The sequence below is a fragment of the Triticum urartu genome, chromosome 1, assembly GCF_003073215.2.
Source record: "Triticum urartu cultivar G1812 chromosome 1, Tu2.1, whole genome shotgun sequence".
Classification (NCBI taxonomy): Eukaryota; Viridiplantae; Streptophyta; class Magnoliopsida; order Poales; family Poaceae; genus Triticum; species Triticum urartu.
The window spans coordinates 113,250,811-113,267,743 of NC_053022.1; positions in this window are offsets into that span (position 1 = coordinate 113,250,811).

Consider the following 16,933-nt stretch of genomic DNA (forward strand, 5'->3'; position numbering starts at 1 on the left):
AATTTCAAATGGTGTAATTTTTAGTGACATGCATTGACATTTTATTACGTAAATCTATGGTCAAAATTTTATACTAAATAAGAGGTAGTACAAAAGTGGGCTATAACGGCCCTCCACTATGTAGGTAAAAACACGTGCCAAATTCACTTGTGATGCATTTGGCATCGATGCCCCTCCATTGCTCACCTGGTGCCCCAATCAGGATCACCTACTTTTCTCCGGTGCCAAATTAATAACTCATTCAATGAAAAAACACTTGCGTGGGAGAGAGAGAGGACTGAGGCAATAAAAAACACTTGTTTGGGAGAGTGAGAGGCTGGTGTAGTTGGTTTGATTGATTTGTCTATACATGTGGGTTTGTGTGCACAGCGGTGCCAACTCTCTCACATCGTGAGAGCGGTGCCAAAATCTTTTGATTTGACATCGATGCGTATTATGTGGCATACTTTTGCAAAATATGGCATCGTCCACATAGTGGAAGGCAACAAATTCCCAAGCTCTTCACGTGGTCCTAGGTAAATGAGAGGAAAGAGAAAGAGAGAGAGAGAGTGAAAAAATATCACTAGCCAGCCAACCCTATCGTATGAGCGAATGATATTGGTACCTCTTAATGACACGGCAATCTTATATAGCCAGCTTCTCTAATATGTTCTCTTCTTTTGCAGATAAAAAAAGCCCCGAAAGTGATAAATGTGCTGCACTATAACAATGTCATCGAATGCCTTGATCTCCATCTTACAGAAATTGATTTGATCGACTACCGAGGCAGCACATCTGAGATTAAATTGGCTAGGTTCTTTGTTCTGGAGGGAAGTGTGCTCAAGGTAATGAGGTTTGGCATTCTCTGGCGCAACAATGAATGGTGTGCTGATCACCGCAAGCGTCTAAGCCTAAATGACAATGTCTCCACAGAAACTGAATTTGTTTTTGAAACATCAAGTGGCCAGAGACTCGAAAACTTATTTGCCCATTAGTGACTTGGCAGGGTGGTGGATTTTAGTTTGTAGGATAATGCTGCATCCACCTAAAGTAACGAAAGTTCTTACGTAAACTTCCTAGTAATTCCCTCTTCGTAGGTGCAACATTACTCCTAACAATTGTAATATCAGTTTGAAACTTGTAATATTGCCGTGTCCTATTCCTGTGTTTTCAAAATCCTGCGAATCAAATAGGTCCTGAGTTGGTGATGATGTTGTGCCTGCCATCTTTCACCAATAGCCGTCAGATCTAGATCTGACGCATACAAACCAAACTTCTCCAGTTTTGCAAAAAGATGCCCACACATGTTCCCTATTTACAAACAACTCCTTGTATCTCACAATCAGCCTTATCTCCTCCCCACCACATCCAGAAGGCCATGGAAAAATCTGGCGCAATGGCCGCTGCCGGCGCCGTCCACCCGCCAATCTTGGTGTTCCGTGCAATGCACGGGCATCTACGCACGGGAAATTATGTCGAACGCGGCTAGTTGAAAGCAGGCTAGGTCTACAGCCATGATGGTAGTGACTGCAGACGGTGAGGCTGACTATGGTATGCCGAACACGGCGGCTATACTCAGGTGTCATCTCCGGCGTAGGGTCTCGTCACTTCACTATGAGGAGCAGCACGTAATAATTTGACCAACAGGTAGTACAGTGCTACTACATTGGTACTACTACTACTACTAGTACTAGCACCACCGTCTGGATTTAGTAGTACTACCATGTCCATCTGGATTTAGTATTTGACTAGCAATATCTAGTAATGCATGTCACAAAAAATATACTACTCCCTCTGTAAATAAATACATGGTGTATTTTTTATTCCTATCGGCGAGATAACTTAATGTCTTTTTGCTACTTAATAGGATTACATGCAATGAACTAACCACTGCATGTGATGTTTGGTAGTCTCAAGTCATTGAAAGCATGCATGGGCACGGAGGGGGACGCATCTTAATTGACTTATTGCACCTGCCTTTGGTTGTATGACACGTGGGCCCAACGGGTGGCTGGCTAACCTGTCATATAGCCAAAGGCAGGTGCAGTAGAGGGGCGAGGAGTAGATGGCCAACACGCACGTGAAATCAACGCAGTCTGCACTTCTCATATAAAGGCTCCCGCCAGTCCAATCTATGAAATCCTACGCACCTACGCACCGAAGGGCAAGAGTGATCACTCCAATCGCAAGATCCGTTGACTAGAAGCTAGACCCATGGAGGCGGTGAGCGCGAGCATCAGCCAGCTGTGCTAGATGGTCCACGATGCCGGCCTACGGCCCGGCACCGAGGAATGTCTCCAGGTAGTGCTTGAGGCCGCCATGGCGAGGGGCCGCTTGGACGACAGCTTCGTCTCCTTGTTCGACGAGGTCCTCGTCGACTTCCTCGACAAGTTCACCGTCGTCAAGAAGCTCGCGGACGACCTTGACGTACGCCTCCAGCCCACGCGCCCAGGCTCTGCGATGCCTGCCACCCTCAACGGCCTCTATGGTGACAACCTCTTCGACGCACTAATGGCCCTGCGACTGCCCGCCGTCGCATTGGAGAATGTCCACCTCGAGGTCGTGCTTGCCGTGCAGCGCCTGGCGCAGAAATACACCATCGACATAATCACCCACGTCTACGCGCAAATCGTCCACAAGGACTACTACATGCAAGAGGAGGACGATAGGACGCTGGCCTTCTTGGACCACAGGGCAACCTTGGATGGCATTGTTCAGAAGCACGTCGAGCTTGCCGCCAACGCCGCTGCTCCTCACACGTCGGTTGGTAACCTGGTGCACTAGGGCGTGAGGATGTCGTTGATGGATCCGTATGTATCTTTATCTTCCCGTCAAATCCATGTAGTAGTATATGGTACTACTAGTAATTATCTTACCTTTCGCATCAACTTCATAATTTTCCTACGTACTCCATGCATGAACCGCGCCAGAACCAAACTTCTCATTACTCTAGGGAAAGTTGTTATTTCTATCTATCGGTCGCGCCACGGAGCAGAACCAAATTTTACAAGTTACAAGTTCAAAAGGAAAAGCCTGTCATGTTCGCATCACACCCCCACACGGTTGGTCCGGCACGCTGCTCAAGGGGGAATGCGTGCTGTGTTGCATTTTCACTTACAAGTGGGACCGCAGTTGAGCAAACCGACTATCGGCAAACCCCCACCCCACCCACCGCGCGATGGCTGAGAAAACAGGAGGGAGAAGAGATGGCTGTAGCATGGACTCCAAGAAAATTGGTGTCGGATGGGACTCGTGTGGGTGGCGTGTGCCGTACTGCTAGACATGAATGCTAGTTATGGCCCATGCCACCCCACTATATCGAGGTGCTGGTTACATAAAACAAATTTCCTGGAGTCCGTGCTCAACCCTCCTCTATCTCTCTTCTTAGCCAGCCAGCAGACGCGTGGAGCCCATCGTCTGTTTTCTCATATGCGGTCCAGATGTCAGTGAAAACACAAGAGGACCCACTGAACCTGCACATCTTTCACCTCGGCGTGCTGGTGATGAAAAAAATCCAATAAAGATCTTTGGTGGCCTCTTTTGGAGTTACTCAAGAGCAGTAAGATTCTATTTACAGTTTAACCCAAGATGCACATCACGTGGCTTCAACTACCACTCTATTTTCTTGCATGACACGACCTGGATGCTGGATGTCCCACGTGTCGGCAAAAGGAGGAAGAACTCGACCAAATCTTCGGTTGTGCTCTCGAATTAGACTAGTTGTGCTAACTTAAAATTTTATTGTGTAGAATGGATGCAAGTTTTGGTATTGGGAAGAAGAGTACAACGATATATTGATAGAGCGCAATTTAGTAGATGTTCTAGCACTTTTAGCTAGCATAGAGGCTAGAGATGAGACTAGTGCACTTGTTGATAGAATAGAGGCTAGACACGTCTACTTCTTTACACTCGAAGAGGCGCCCCGGCCTACACGTCCTTTCGGAAATTGTACAAAAGGACTCGCCGTCGTCTCACTGACATGTTGGAACGGGACCACATGTCGACCTTTATTTTTTTAACATACAATCTGAGTGGATAGCTCCTGTGGTCATCACACATGAGCGGATATATAGGTGGGCTAGGTGGGCAGGCGGCAACAATCTAAGTGCTAAAAGAGTTGATCTCGGAAAAAGAGTTGATCCAATGCTTGGTTTTGTTTGGATTTTCCAACTATGACCATTGGATAGAGTGAATCAATGGCTTACGTTCAAAGTTATTCTCATAGTACTATAGAATGGTATAGGACCATGGCGAGATTTGGTTGATTTTATATCGCTGAATAATATAAAATATTATGAGTGCAGACGCTCCACCCCGAGGTTTGTAGCTCCTTTTTGGTCGTCAGGAATCTCTGTTCTTCCACTCTTTCGTTTAATACATGAGCTTTGTTCATCCTATTGCCGGCATGCGGGAATCTATATGCCTCCAATTTACATAATTATACTATATGCCTCCATGACACGCGGGACATCTAGCATCAAGGTGGCGTGTCATGCAAGAAAATGGAGATATGCAGTGCGTAAGTGAGTCGTGCACTTCGATGGGACCTAGTACTACGCAATATTTTTTCTCCTCGATGGCACGTGAATAGTGCATGTACTCAATGATAGAGCACGAGATGGTAGCCATGGACATGGTCGGCCCTTTTTGAAGAGAGTACTAATAAATATGTAACTTTGATGTGTCCCGTCAACTTGCAGAATGACGAGAAGCTTGCTTACTAAGCCTTCTCCCTCGCCAATGCATGCGTGGTGGCTCGCAGCACAAGGAGAAACTTTTTCTTACAAGCGGTGGACATGCAGCAGTTCATTTGGTGTCAGATTACCAGAAGTAGTACCATCATTATTGTTCGACTTCCGGAAGAGGAGAAGAGCCAAGTGCAAGGTCACCTACTAACGTAGTACAGTACTACTATAGCCAAAGCTGGTCCACCTTTTTAGACCATGGTTAATTAATATAGGCGGCTCTTGCAGCGGCACATCATTTAGAGCAAGTACTCTCTTCGTAGGATCAAAGGAAGTGAAACAAAAGTTGGAATGGATGCTAGATTGCCAATAAAAATATGATTACACAGGGAAAAAAATCCTATAGCATTCTATCCTATGAATCAAACGACCAATGTAGGAAAATTATGAGGGAGGTCTCTCCAACAGTGTTCCTCGGCTCGCACCTAGCATCACGGTGGTCGAACTTGGAGTCATTCATCTGGTATACGTGGCATCTCAGATCTGGTTCTCCAATATTAGGTGGGCTCTATGTGATGTGGCAACTTCATATACTAACCGGATGCTGGCTATACTACTACGGTACTCACACTCCAAGAAGTGACTCGAAAACCATTCATAAATTGAGTCTATGAAACGCATTTGCAAATGTACCATTCATTACATACAACAAGTCATCAACACACAACGACAACGATGATACATGTTGGATTATAGATTATTTCCAACAAAACATTCTAGTAAATACTGAAGTTTTCATCACACAACAAATAACAAGCAATGAAATGAACTTCAACTCAACCAATCCTCGGCGTTGTAAACGCTTGCTTTGAAGCATAGGTGCTCTGGGAAGGGCCAGCTATTGTCAATATCGAGAGCAATGCAGGACTGATCATCTAGGCTGAAGCGGCATATATCAGGACCAGGGTAGGGAACCACCGCAATGTCCAGGTATAGATACAGTTGCTTCTCATAAATGGTAGTAACATTGTGTCATCAGCAGCTGGATCGCCTTTCACCATCATTGGATAGTTTTGTCCAAGGAAGAGCAAGTTTTCTCTCAGACTATCAATACTGTACCAGGGAGAAGGTGTTGGCGCTAGCACACTAGTATCCATCCCGAATACCCTGCAACGGGTGTTGGAATAGGTCCGGAGAGGGCGGCCATGGGAGAGAACACCTTCTACCTCAGTAGTAATAATCATAGTGCACTGTATACAGACAAGAAGAGGTGATCCATCGGAATTAGTTGCCAGGCGCCACTGAGTATATAAGTTTTGCTCATCCTCATGCTCATGATCATCACCATCGTCATCTCCCCATTGGTTAATTTTTTTTCAACTATAGGTGGTGGAATGTTCACAGGACCTGGGAAACACAAGAAGAAGGTTAATTAGCAAAGGGAAACTTGCTAACCCGCATGCATGTGGATGAAACAATTATAATTACGGTGGAAGGAAAACGTATTGAAACTACGAGGATCCCATGCAAAAACAGAGCCATGAGTGGTGGCAACAAACACAAGATCCTCGTATTCAATTGCATCACAGTACTAATCCGTGTACAGAAACTGATTTTTGAGCAATATCCATGGACGAACCGTGGAATCAGTAAGGAAGGCAACAACCTTGTCGAAGATAACAACAACTTGATAGTTCTTGTAATTCCAAGAGTGTTTGGGAACTCAAAAAATTACTATCTTTCGTAGACGACAGTCACCATGATTGTATTTGAACGTACGTAGATCATCTGTGTGGTCAACCTCAGGGCACTCTGAGATTTTTGGAAGTGGAATCCTGTGACGCCCTGAGACCGATGTGCCAGGTGTCCTCCAGTTATTCGCTGTTGTTGCCTTGTCATTGCTTGCGTGTCATGCATTGCATATCATGTCATCATGTGCATTTCATTTGCATACATGTTCGTCTCATTCATCCGAGCATTTTCCCCGTTGTCCGTTTTGCAATCCGGCGCTCTTATGTCATCCGGCGTCTCCTTTTACCTTTTTTCGTGTGTGGGTGTTTAACATTTCCGGATTGGACCGAGACTTTCCAAGCGGCCTTGGTTCACTACCGGTAGACCGCCTGTCAAGTTTCGTGCCATTTGGACTTCGTTTGATACTCCAATGGTTAACCAAGGGACCGAAAAGGCCTCGTGTGTGTTGCAGCCCAACACCCTTCCAAAGTGGCCCAAAACCCACCAAAACCCCTCCTATCATCTCGGTCGTTCGATCACGATCGCGTGGCCGCAAACCGCACCTCATTTGGACTCTCCTAGCTCCCTCTACCTATAAATATGTGGCTCTCCCCGATTTTTCGCGCAGTCTAACCCTAAGCTTCGTCCTCCTCGCGCCGCCGGACGTTTCTTCCTCCCGCACCGGACATGTCCGCCGCCCCGCAGCCACCTCACTCTGGCGAATCAGATGCCGCCACGTCGCCTCCTCCCCCGCCCGAACCAACCAGCGCCCGCCACCTGAGCGCGCCGCTCCACTCTCTCTCCTCCCGCGCCGCCGCGGCCTGCGGGGCCCGAGGCACGCCCGCACGGGCCCGGAGCCGCCGCCGCCCTCGCGCGCCAGCCCAATGCCTGGCTCCGCCCGAGCCGCTGTGCCACGCCTCGCTATCGCCGGGTGGCCGCACCGGCGAGCCACCGCCACCGCACGTCGACGCTGCTGACCTCGTCGCCCGACCCTGCCGGCACCACCCCGCTCGCTCGTCGCCTCTCCAGCGCCGCCGCGTCGCCATCGCCGTGCCTCTCGCCGGGAGCCTGCCGCGTCGCCGCGCTTCTCCGGCACCGGCGAGCGCCGCCGACACCCCGGCATCCGCGCCCGTCGTCGCGCCCTTCCCCGCCCGTAGCGACCACCTCCTCCACGGCCATTGACTCCGGCGACCTCAAGCTGCTACAGTGGATCTGGATCTGAAACTTCTCGCGGTTGACTTTTATCCCTGGAACCCTAGTTATTTTGCAATATTCATCATGCCATAACTTTGCACTCGTGGCTCTGCTTCGGGCGTGTAGCATATCAAAATGTTCGTCTCGACGAGTACATCATTTCATCTCATTGCATCATTTTCATTTAAGCTCATCTTGATGCCCGAAATGCTGTTGGAAGAGGGCTATGTGGTGAATTTGTCAGATCTGTTTCAGCAAATGGCATTTTGTCATTTTTGCCATGATTAATGTGTGCATGCTATGATCCTGAGCTCTACATGTGTTTTGTTATATGCCATGCCATCTTTAAAGTGGTGCTTGCCATCTAATTTTGTGATATTTTCGATGACTAGCACAAGCTTGCAAAGTAGCGTAATCGGTAATGCTGATTTCAAGGACTTGGAATTTCACTAAGTCCTTGTCCTGATTTTGTCGTTATGCCATATGTTCATGTTGTTGCCTAGTGATCCGTGCCTCTTTTGAGGATGACCAATAAGGATGTTTTGTTAAAATTGTGGTGCTCTATCCATCCATGTCTTTGTTTGCATTTATAGAGCACCCTAGCTTGAGTCTATAGAGCTCTACTTTTGCTATTTCGTGAATCCTGGCAGATTGTTGACTTGTTAGCGATTTTGCCGAGGATGTTGCTATTGATCCGTGTATGCTATGTTGTTGTTCTTGCCATGTCTAGCTCCTATGCCATATCTTCTTCATGGGTGTATGCTTAGTGTGTCATGCCATGCTCTGTAGTGAGTGCATCAAGCTCGTAAACATGCCTACTCGTTAACTGTTTTGCATGCTCCAGTTTTTCACTGAGTCTGAGATCTGTTTATGTTTTTGCCATGTTCACATGCTTGCTCAAGGTCACTAAGGGACTTTTGTTAAGTGCTTTGAGTAGCTTCATGCCATGCCTTGATTTGCCATGTTAAGTTCCTGTAGCATGTAGTTTTCATGCTCTAAAGTATGCTTCCTGATAATAAATTCCAGACTTGTGTTAATTTCACTGTCTGAAACCTGCTATCATTTGCTCTTTTGCCATGCTTGTTTGAAACCCGTTAATGAGTGATTTAGCCGTAGCTCAGTGTTCATCTTTTGTCAAGCATCATGAGTGGATCCCTGCCATGTATTGTGTTGCCTTGTTTGAGTGCTGTAGCATATTTATCTTGATGCATTTAGATGGTCACTTGCTGTTAATCGCAGACCGGTGCCATATTTGTTTTTCTTGCCATTTCCAAACCGTGCATCCGATTCCGGTGATCTTTATATCGATTTCAACCGAAATCACCTCACCTTTCCAGTGACACTCTTGGATTTCCAAGTTGAGGCCAGTTTCAAGCATTCCTTTCCAAATCATGCATATGCATCGCATACCGCATCCCGCATATCATACCATGTTCATGTGTTGGTTGTTTACTATGTTGTGTGCTTCTTTCTGGTGTTGCTTCTTCGGGTTGGTTCCGATAACGTCGCGTTTGTGAGGACCCGTTCGACTACATCCGTTTGTCTTCTTCATGGACTCATTCTTCTTCCTTGCGGGATTTCAGGCAAGATGATTATACCCTCGAAATCACTTCTATCTTTGCTTGCTAGTTGCTCTCTCTTTTGCTATGCCTATGCTGCGATACCTACCACTTGCTTATCATGCCTCCTATATTGTTGAACCAAGCCTCTAACCTACCTTCTCCTAGCAACCGTTGTTTGGCTATGTTACCGCTTTGCTCAGCCCCCTCTTATAGCGTTGTTAGTTGCAGGTGAAGATTGAAGCTTGTTCCATGTATGGGACATGGTTATTTTGTTGGGATATCACAATATCTCTTATTTATTTAATGCATCTATATACTTGGTAAAGGGTGGAAGGCTCGGCCTTATGCCTGGTGTTTTGTTCCACTCTTGCCGCCCTAGTTTCCATCATATCGGTGTTATGTTCCCGGATTTTGCGTTCCTTACGCGGTTAGGTTATAATGGGAACCCCTTGACAGTTCGCCTTGAATAAAACTCCTCCAGCAATGCCCAACATTGGTTTTACCATTCGCCACCTAGCCTTTTTTCCCTTGGGTTCTGCAGACTCAAGGGTCATCTTTATTTAAACCCCCCCGGGCTAGTGCTTCTCTAAGTGTTGGTCCAATTGAGCGATGTCCGGAGCTACCAGGGGAAACTCTGGGCTGGCCCACCCGACGTCTTGCTCATCCGGTGTGCCCTGAGAACGAGATATGTGCAGCTCCTATCGGGATTTGTCCGCACATCTGGGTGGCTTTGCTGGTCTTGTTTTACCATTGTCGAAATGTCTTGTAACCGGGATTCCGAGTCTGATCGGGTCTTCCCGCTAGAAGGAATATCCTTCGTTGACCGTGAGAGCTTGTGATGGGCTAAGTTCGGACACCCATGCAGGGATTTGAACTTTCAAAAGCCGTGCCCGCGGTTATGGGCAGATGGGAATTTGTTAATGTACGGTTGTAGAAAACCTGAAGTTGACCTTAATTAAAATACATCAACCGCGTGTGTAACCGTGATGGTCTCTTCTCGGCGGAGTCCGGGAAGTGAACACAGTGTTGGAGTTATGCTTGACGTAGGTTGTTCAAGGATCACTTCTTGATCATAGTTGTTCGATCGTGCTTTGCCTTCTCTTCTCGCTCTCATTTGCGTATGTTAGCCACCATATATGCTAGTCGCTTGCTGCAGCTCCACCTCATACCTTTACCTTACCCATAAGCTTAAATAGTCTTGATCGCGAGGGTGTGAGATTGCTGAGTCCCCGTGACTAACAGATACTTCCAAAACCAGTTTGCAGGTGCCGATGTTACCGAGTAGGTGACGCAACCAAGCTCAAGGAGGAGCTCGATCAAGATCGTGTCCTTTATGTTGTTTCGTTCTAGTTGATCAGTAGTGGAGCCCAGGTGGGGTCGATCGGGGACCTTGTCGCATTTGGGGTTCTTCTTTTATTTTGGTTCCGTAGTCGGACCTTGATTGTATTTGGATGTTGTAATGCTTTGTTCATGTAATTGTGTGAAGTGGCGATTGTGAGCCAACTATGTATCTTTTTCCCTTATGTATTACATGGGTTGTGTGAAGATTACCTCACTTGCGACATTGCTTTCAATGCGGTTATGCCTCTAAGTCGTGCTTCGACACGTGGGAGATATAGCCGCATCGAGGGCGTTACAAATCCGCTGGCGAGTGTACACATTCACAAGTTCCCACTCGCAATTGTACCCAATATAAACAACCCAATCCCCATTTGCCCCAGCCCAGGCCTTACCTTGAAGCAATGGCATCTTGACATCACAAGTATCGTTATCAAGCGACATCAACTTGCACAAGGCGAGGCCCCCGTCTTCCGCGCCCATGCGAACAGGCTTATAGCGAAGAAGATAAGGGAGATAAAACCACTCCTGGACCCTTGGGTTCCTTGTAATGATGTTATTAGTTGAGTCGAGAATGTTCTTGAACGAACCTGCCATGCTAGCCGAGGTGATGACGTTGCACCAATCGATGAGTTCCCCCACCATGTCATCTTTCAGATTGGGGCAAGAATAACGGGGTCATTTCCGGCTTGTTCCCTCCATGGAGAAGACGATCGAACAATGGCAGAAGGAAGGGTGAAGGCAAATGGAGGAGGGAGGAAGAGCGTGCGACAACAGTTCCAAATCAAGAGGGAAAGGCGAAGAGTCGGTGGACGGTTGCCAGTTTGCCACGGTACATGAAGAGGCGCCCCGGCCTACACGTCCTTTCGGAAATTGTACAAAAGGACTCGCCGTCATCTCACTGACATGTTGGAGCGGGACCACATGTCAACGAAACATGGTGTGTAATTTCTCGTGCAAAATGTGATCTGGCCGCGTTGGCCCGAAGTGCCGTATTATTTCTTGACTTTATTTTTTTAATGGTGTGCCATTCAGTTTTGAGGCATGACTAACTGATACTGTTTGCAGAGAAAAATATAAACTACTCTAACACTACTCCACCTCTAGTACTAGTAGTATAAAAAAGATATATGGGCTGGAGCTTTAGAGCATTCTTGCTAAGGGCTGCCCACTTGCTTCTCACACTATCACCCTCTCTCTAGATCTAAAAAGATGGCCTCTCTCCCCCTCCTCACCGGTGGTCACAGATCCGCCGGGGAAGAAAAGGACGTGCAGCGTTGACGCACTCGTCGTCGGCGAGTGAGGTCATGCACTGACGACAAGGCCGTCCTCTCAGACCTAGCGGCCACGCGGGATGGCCTCCGTCCCCAAGCTCATTGTCATAGTGTGTGCGGAGGACGACGACAATGAGCGAAGCCACTTCTTGCCGACCCTCGGGTATGCTACCTCTTTTCGAACCATACCCTTGTTCTATTGCCCCATCTGCCATGTCGCTACATGTGGATCTTTTTCCACACCACCATCTTCCCAATTTGCTATCCTCTGCTTTGCTGGTCACGCAGACGAAAACCTTAATTTGCACTATTAAAGGAAACCATACTTCATGCAGACTAATCCATGTCTGGGTTGAATAAGGAAAGGAAGGGAGACTATACTGTCCAAGAGAGTAGGCATCAAACCCGCATCTAGGTTGAAAAAGGGGAAAATTAGTAGCTAAGGAACGAGTCTCGTGTCTCTTGGTTGAAGAATGGTAGAAAGGCATGACAACGCAATAGAGAATGACTAGGTCGATCGGTTTGTTGTCCTCACATAGGAAAAAGGTGGCTAAACATAACAAAAATGGGACGTAATCCACATATGCTGCCTGGATATTTGTTGCTCTGGGAAACCATACCTCCCTCACCACTCTATGCGTCCGTGGAGGTACATCATACTGGTGCGCCCACTGTCCGAATGGGCCTCCCATGCTCTTATTGTCACTTTTTTTGCTGTTAGTATAACGCCAGCAGTTAAGTCAAGCAATGCTACTGCTAAAGTGATGCCACATTTAACTAATGCCGCACTCAGTCTAATGCCACCAATAAATTTAAGCAATGCCATTTAATGTCACTAGATTATTTCAGGGTTAGCTGTTGATTGTGGATGTATTAAAGATTTTTCAGCTAAGGCATTCTAATGTTGTTGCATAGCCAGTATACCAATGATGAAACTTGTTACTACCTTCAGATTTTTGCACTGTTAATGCTTATAGATTACGTACCTCACTTTCATGAGATAAGTTAATTTTTTGGTACAGTTTCACCAAAATTCCAAGGCGCTGATGTCATTTTATTTTGGTTAAACCGCACAAAAAATTACGAAGACAAGAGGAAAGGCCAAGAGTGGGCACCTCCTCCTCCGGCTGTTCTCTTGATTAGTTCGATCAAGTTTTTATATTTGATCGATTATCAAGATTGGGATAGCAATTTTTAAGCCCCCCCCCCCCCGAGTTCGAAATGATATTTACCTTGGAGGTACATGGTTTGCAATTTTTTTATACCGTCATTAGTTAATAATGCTAGTTACCTTCAGACTTTTGTATTTGGTTTAATGCTCATGCACAACTAGTATACCAATGTTGAAACGTGTTACCTTTACATTTTGTATTGTTAATTCTTATAGAAATCTTCCAGTGCCAGAGTTTATTGAAATCTGTTCAGTAAAACCATTGTACTATACCCTGTAATAAAATAACTACTCTACTGTTGCACTAGCCACTGGATTAGTGTATATTTGTAGTATTCAAAATTTCGAATGGTGTTACATCAGCGTATGGACATAAATAAAGTGTGGAAAGCTTTCCCAGATATGTGCTCAAGAAAACTACTACCCGTTTTTCTTAATACTAGACGTTTGGGTACTTTAAACTAAACCGCGAAAACGTCTTATATTAAGGAACAGAGGGTGTAGAGTTCACTCAAATTATCTCGATAAAGCTAGTCACACCTTTGTTAAAATTAATGTTCATTATGTTATCGGAGGAGGTCTACAAGTTTGTCTCTAATGCCTGTCGACTACATACCTGACATCATGATGTAATGTTAAGTCATTTCCTTTTGTACAATGTCACTGAATTGTCAAGGCGGTGATGACATTTTATTTTAGTTAAACTGCACAAAATATGCTTAAAAGAAGAGGAAAGGTCAAGAATCGATCATTATTTCAGAAAGAACTATATATGCCTTTCTGACATCAGCCGCTATTGCCTTATTTATTCCTTCAAACAGGTGGTTAGAAACAGTCTTGCTACCTTTTCCCATTAAGAAATTGGAATGCTTATATTCGTGAGTCTATGCTTCAACTAGTGCCACTTTTATAGTAATCACACTTTCAATATCTATGCAAACAGGGATGCTCAATTTTAGTGGAATTGCACAAAAAGTCCAACTGGTTCGACATTAGGAGCATGTTTTCTTCCAAACCTTTATATCCAATTGGTGGCACTATGAGCTGTTCATTAAGAAGGTACATGGTTTGCTACTATCTTGCTACTCTTTTTGTACTGTCATTAGATAGTAATACTAGTGGTTTGCATGTGAATTTATTGGCAGGGTGGACCTACATTGGAGGTGCATGACAGGATTCAATGATTTGATGCTCAATTTCGGTTGTATCAATTTCACCTCTTCCATCACTGCGAACATGGATATCCTTGGTCTGATGAAGAATAGACGCTATATTTCTGCTCTGAACAAGCAAATCAATTCAGTATGAAATTGTCCAGGGCAAAACATGACTGTATCAAATTGTCCAGTGCAAAACATGACTGATGCTAAGCGGAAGAGACATGTTTAAACCGAAAATACAAGGTGGGGTATATGTTTACTACCTCCTTGATATTTGTGCAGACAGAGATGTCTGCCCGTTGCTATTTGGCAAACACACAAAGTGACCGCAATTTTGGTTGAACTGCACAAGAGAACAGTATAGTCACGGCATGCAGTGCCATTTGAAAATAGACACAGAAAGCTTGGATAGTCACTTCATGGACTGCAGAAAAGTAGTACTATACTATTTATTGGCCAACACTAGGTGCTTCATTGCTTTGGTCTGATTATACAATGGGCATCATTTTGCCTAAGTTAAAGTTTGTATTCCGAAAATAGTCTCGTCGTGTGATCGAGAGAAGACCAAATCATATTGCAGTGGATGTTCCTCCATCATGTCTGGTTCATTCTCATGGTTCCAGCTATTGGTGAAACCACTTACGTTTGCAAGAGGAATTGTAGAATTCACAAACAAATTTGTCTTTCAGTCTGTACTGAATGTTGGCTAAGAGAAGCATCCATGTTAGTAGGAAGAACATATGTTTTTTCTAGATATTTGCTTTTGGAGCTACATATTTGTATATGATCTGTGAATCATTGAGATGCATTAACATGTTGATCTTATGTATGGGAATCGTACTAGTTGGTTTTAGTTATGGTTGATCTTTGCTTTTGGAGCTACATATTTGTATATGATCTGTGAATCATTAAGATGCATTAACAATTCCTTATATCTGTTCGCTCAGTGTTTACAAGTTACTGATCGATCACTAGCTAGCCAACTAATGCGCTCCTGGCAGTTTAATTGCGACGCAAGATCCGAAGTGGCAGTTTTTTGAATAAAAATGTCTACCTCTGAAGAAACTGACAAGCTGCTCTGAAGAAAATGCCATGCGAATCTAAAGAAACTGCCAGCAAAAACATTCGCAAATGCCTTATCTCCCAGCTAAAGTACATCAACTAATGCCCTCGGTTGTGACTCGTTGCATGCTGCTCCGCGTACTGGATGCGAGCGATTTTGAGTGCCTGCATGCAACCGGCCGTAATTAAGGCACCTAACTGATGCGAAAAAAGATGTGCTTTAATTGTTGTGGGCGTTTTAAATCCGTGGAATCATTATTGACAAGGAGGGAGATGATTCGAGTGCACTCGTTTGACCGTCATGCCGCACTTATCCTCGGCAAGCTGGCGCACTAAGCCATGCCTGCTTAATCATGCATTGAATTCCGATGACCGTCACGCTACCTTCCGCCTATAAGTACTGTTTCCCGGCCTTCTACGGTGGCACCGTGACCCAACTCGCCCTATCCTCATAAGCCCCCATCAGCCCGACGTCGCTCGCCACTTATCCTCACTCTCGCCACGTCCGCCATGCCCCCACCCGTCCGCGATAGGCGAGGCCAGAGGCGGTCACCGCCGGAACTAGTGTTCGGTTTTTCACCGGAAGGCAGACGGAGGGAGGAAGAATTCTATTGGTCTTTAGATGGCAATGCGGAGATCGAGGACTTGTTGGAGCGCGACCGCCTGGCGGAGGAGCAGGAGTTGTTGGAGCGCGACCGCTTGTCTAAGGAGCAGCGTATCGCCGATTTGCGCCGCCAGCGGGACATGTAGCAGCAGCGCACCGACACTCTGAGTCGCGAGCAGAGCGCCCGAAACTGGGCCGACTATGTGGAGGCCGGCACCTGACAAATAGCCCTGGAGGCTGTCGGGCACGCATGCGTTCGCGATGCCGATTTTTACTACCAGCTCGTCAAGTGGGTTTCCCGCTTAGAAGCCGAAGCTTCGGTGGACCACGCCGGCATGGAAAGGGCCAACGCGCGCGAGCAATGGCCCTATCGCACCTCTGGCAAGTCCGAGGCGAGGCAGAGGACGCCGGTGTCAGTGTTTAGCGTGTACCGCAAATAGTGGCCGGCATGGTCTAGTTAGCTAAGAGTAAGTTAGTACTTGTACGCTACTAGAGTATTAGTGGGAGTAGATAGTTAACTTGGCTATGATGGTTGTCAACGTGGAAGTTCAGTACTCTATATGTGGATCAGACCTGTTACTTTGCTCTGAATGTTGAACTTTCCATTTGAACGTATGGAATGGGCTGTTATTTTTTTAAATGGGTTGTATTTGTCCTCCACGGGTTTAGAGGCTGACTTGTGGGCCTACCAAGTTGACGCGTACACAATCAGGAGATGATTGTACGTGGAGAGGATGACAGCAGGGACCCACCAAGGTCATGGCAGTATGCAAGCAAGTGCCTCCTTATTCCAAGCAAATAAAAAATGGCTCCTCATAATGGATTTCTGACATCTGGGTCCCATGCCATTGTCAACATAGTCAATAAACGAGAGAATTGCACAATGAGCGGCTGACACCAGGGACCCAGCAGCTCACCCAGTTATTTTTGTTTGGGTTAATTTGATAAATGCCACTCCAAATCTGGTGTTTCTAAGAAATGCCATTGCAATTTCCAAACTTTGAAAAATGCCATTTCATGCCATTTCCAATGACATTTTTTGAAGTCTGGAGTGGCATTTTTCAAAGTTTGCAAATTGCAATGGCGTTTTCCAAAGTTTACAAAAATTGCAGTGGCATTTTTCAAAGTTTGGAAATTGCAGTGGCATTTTTATGAATTGCCATAATTGGAGTG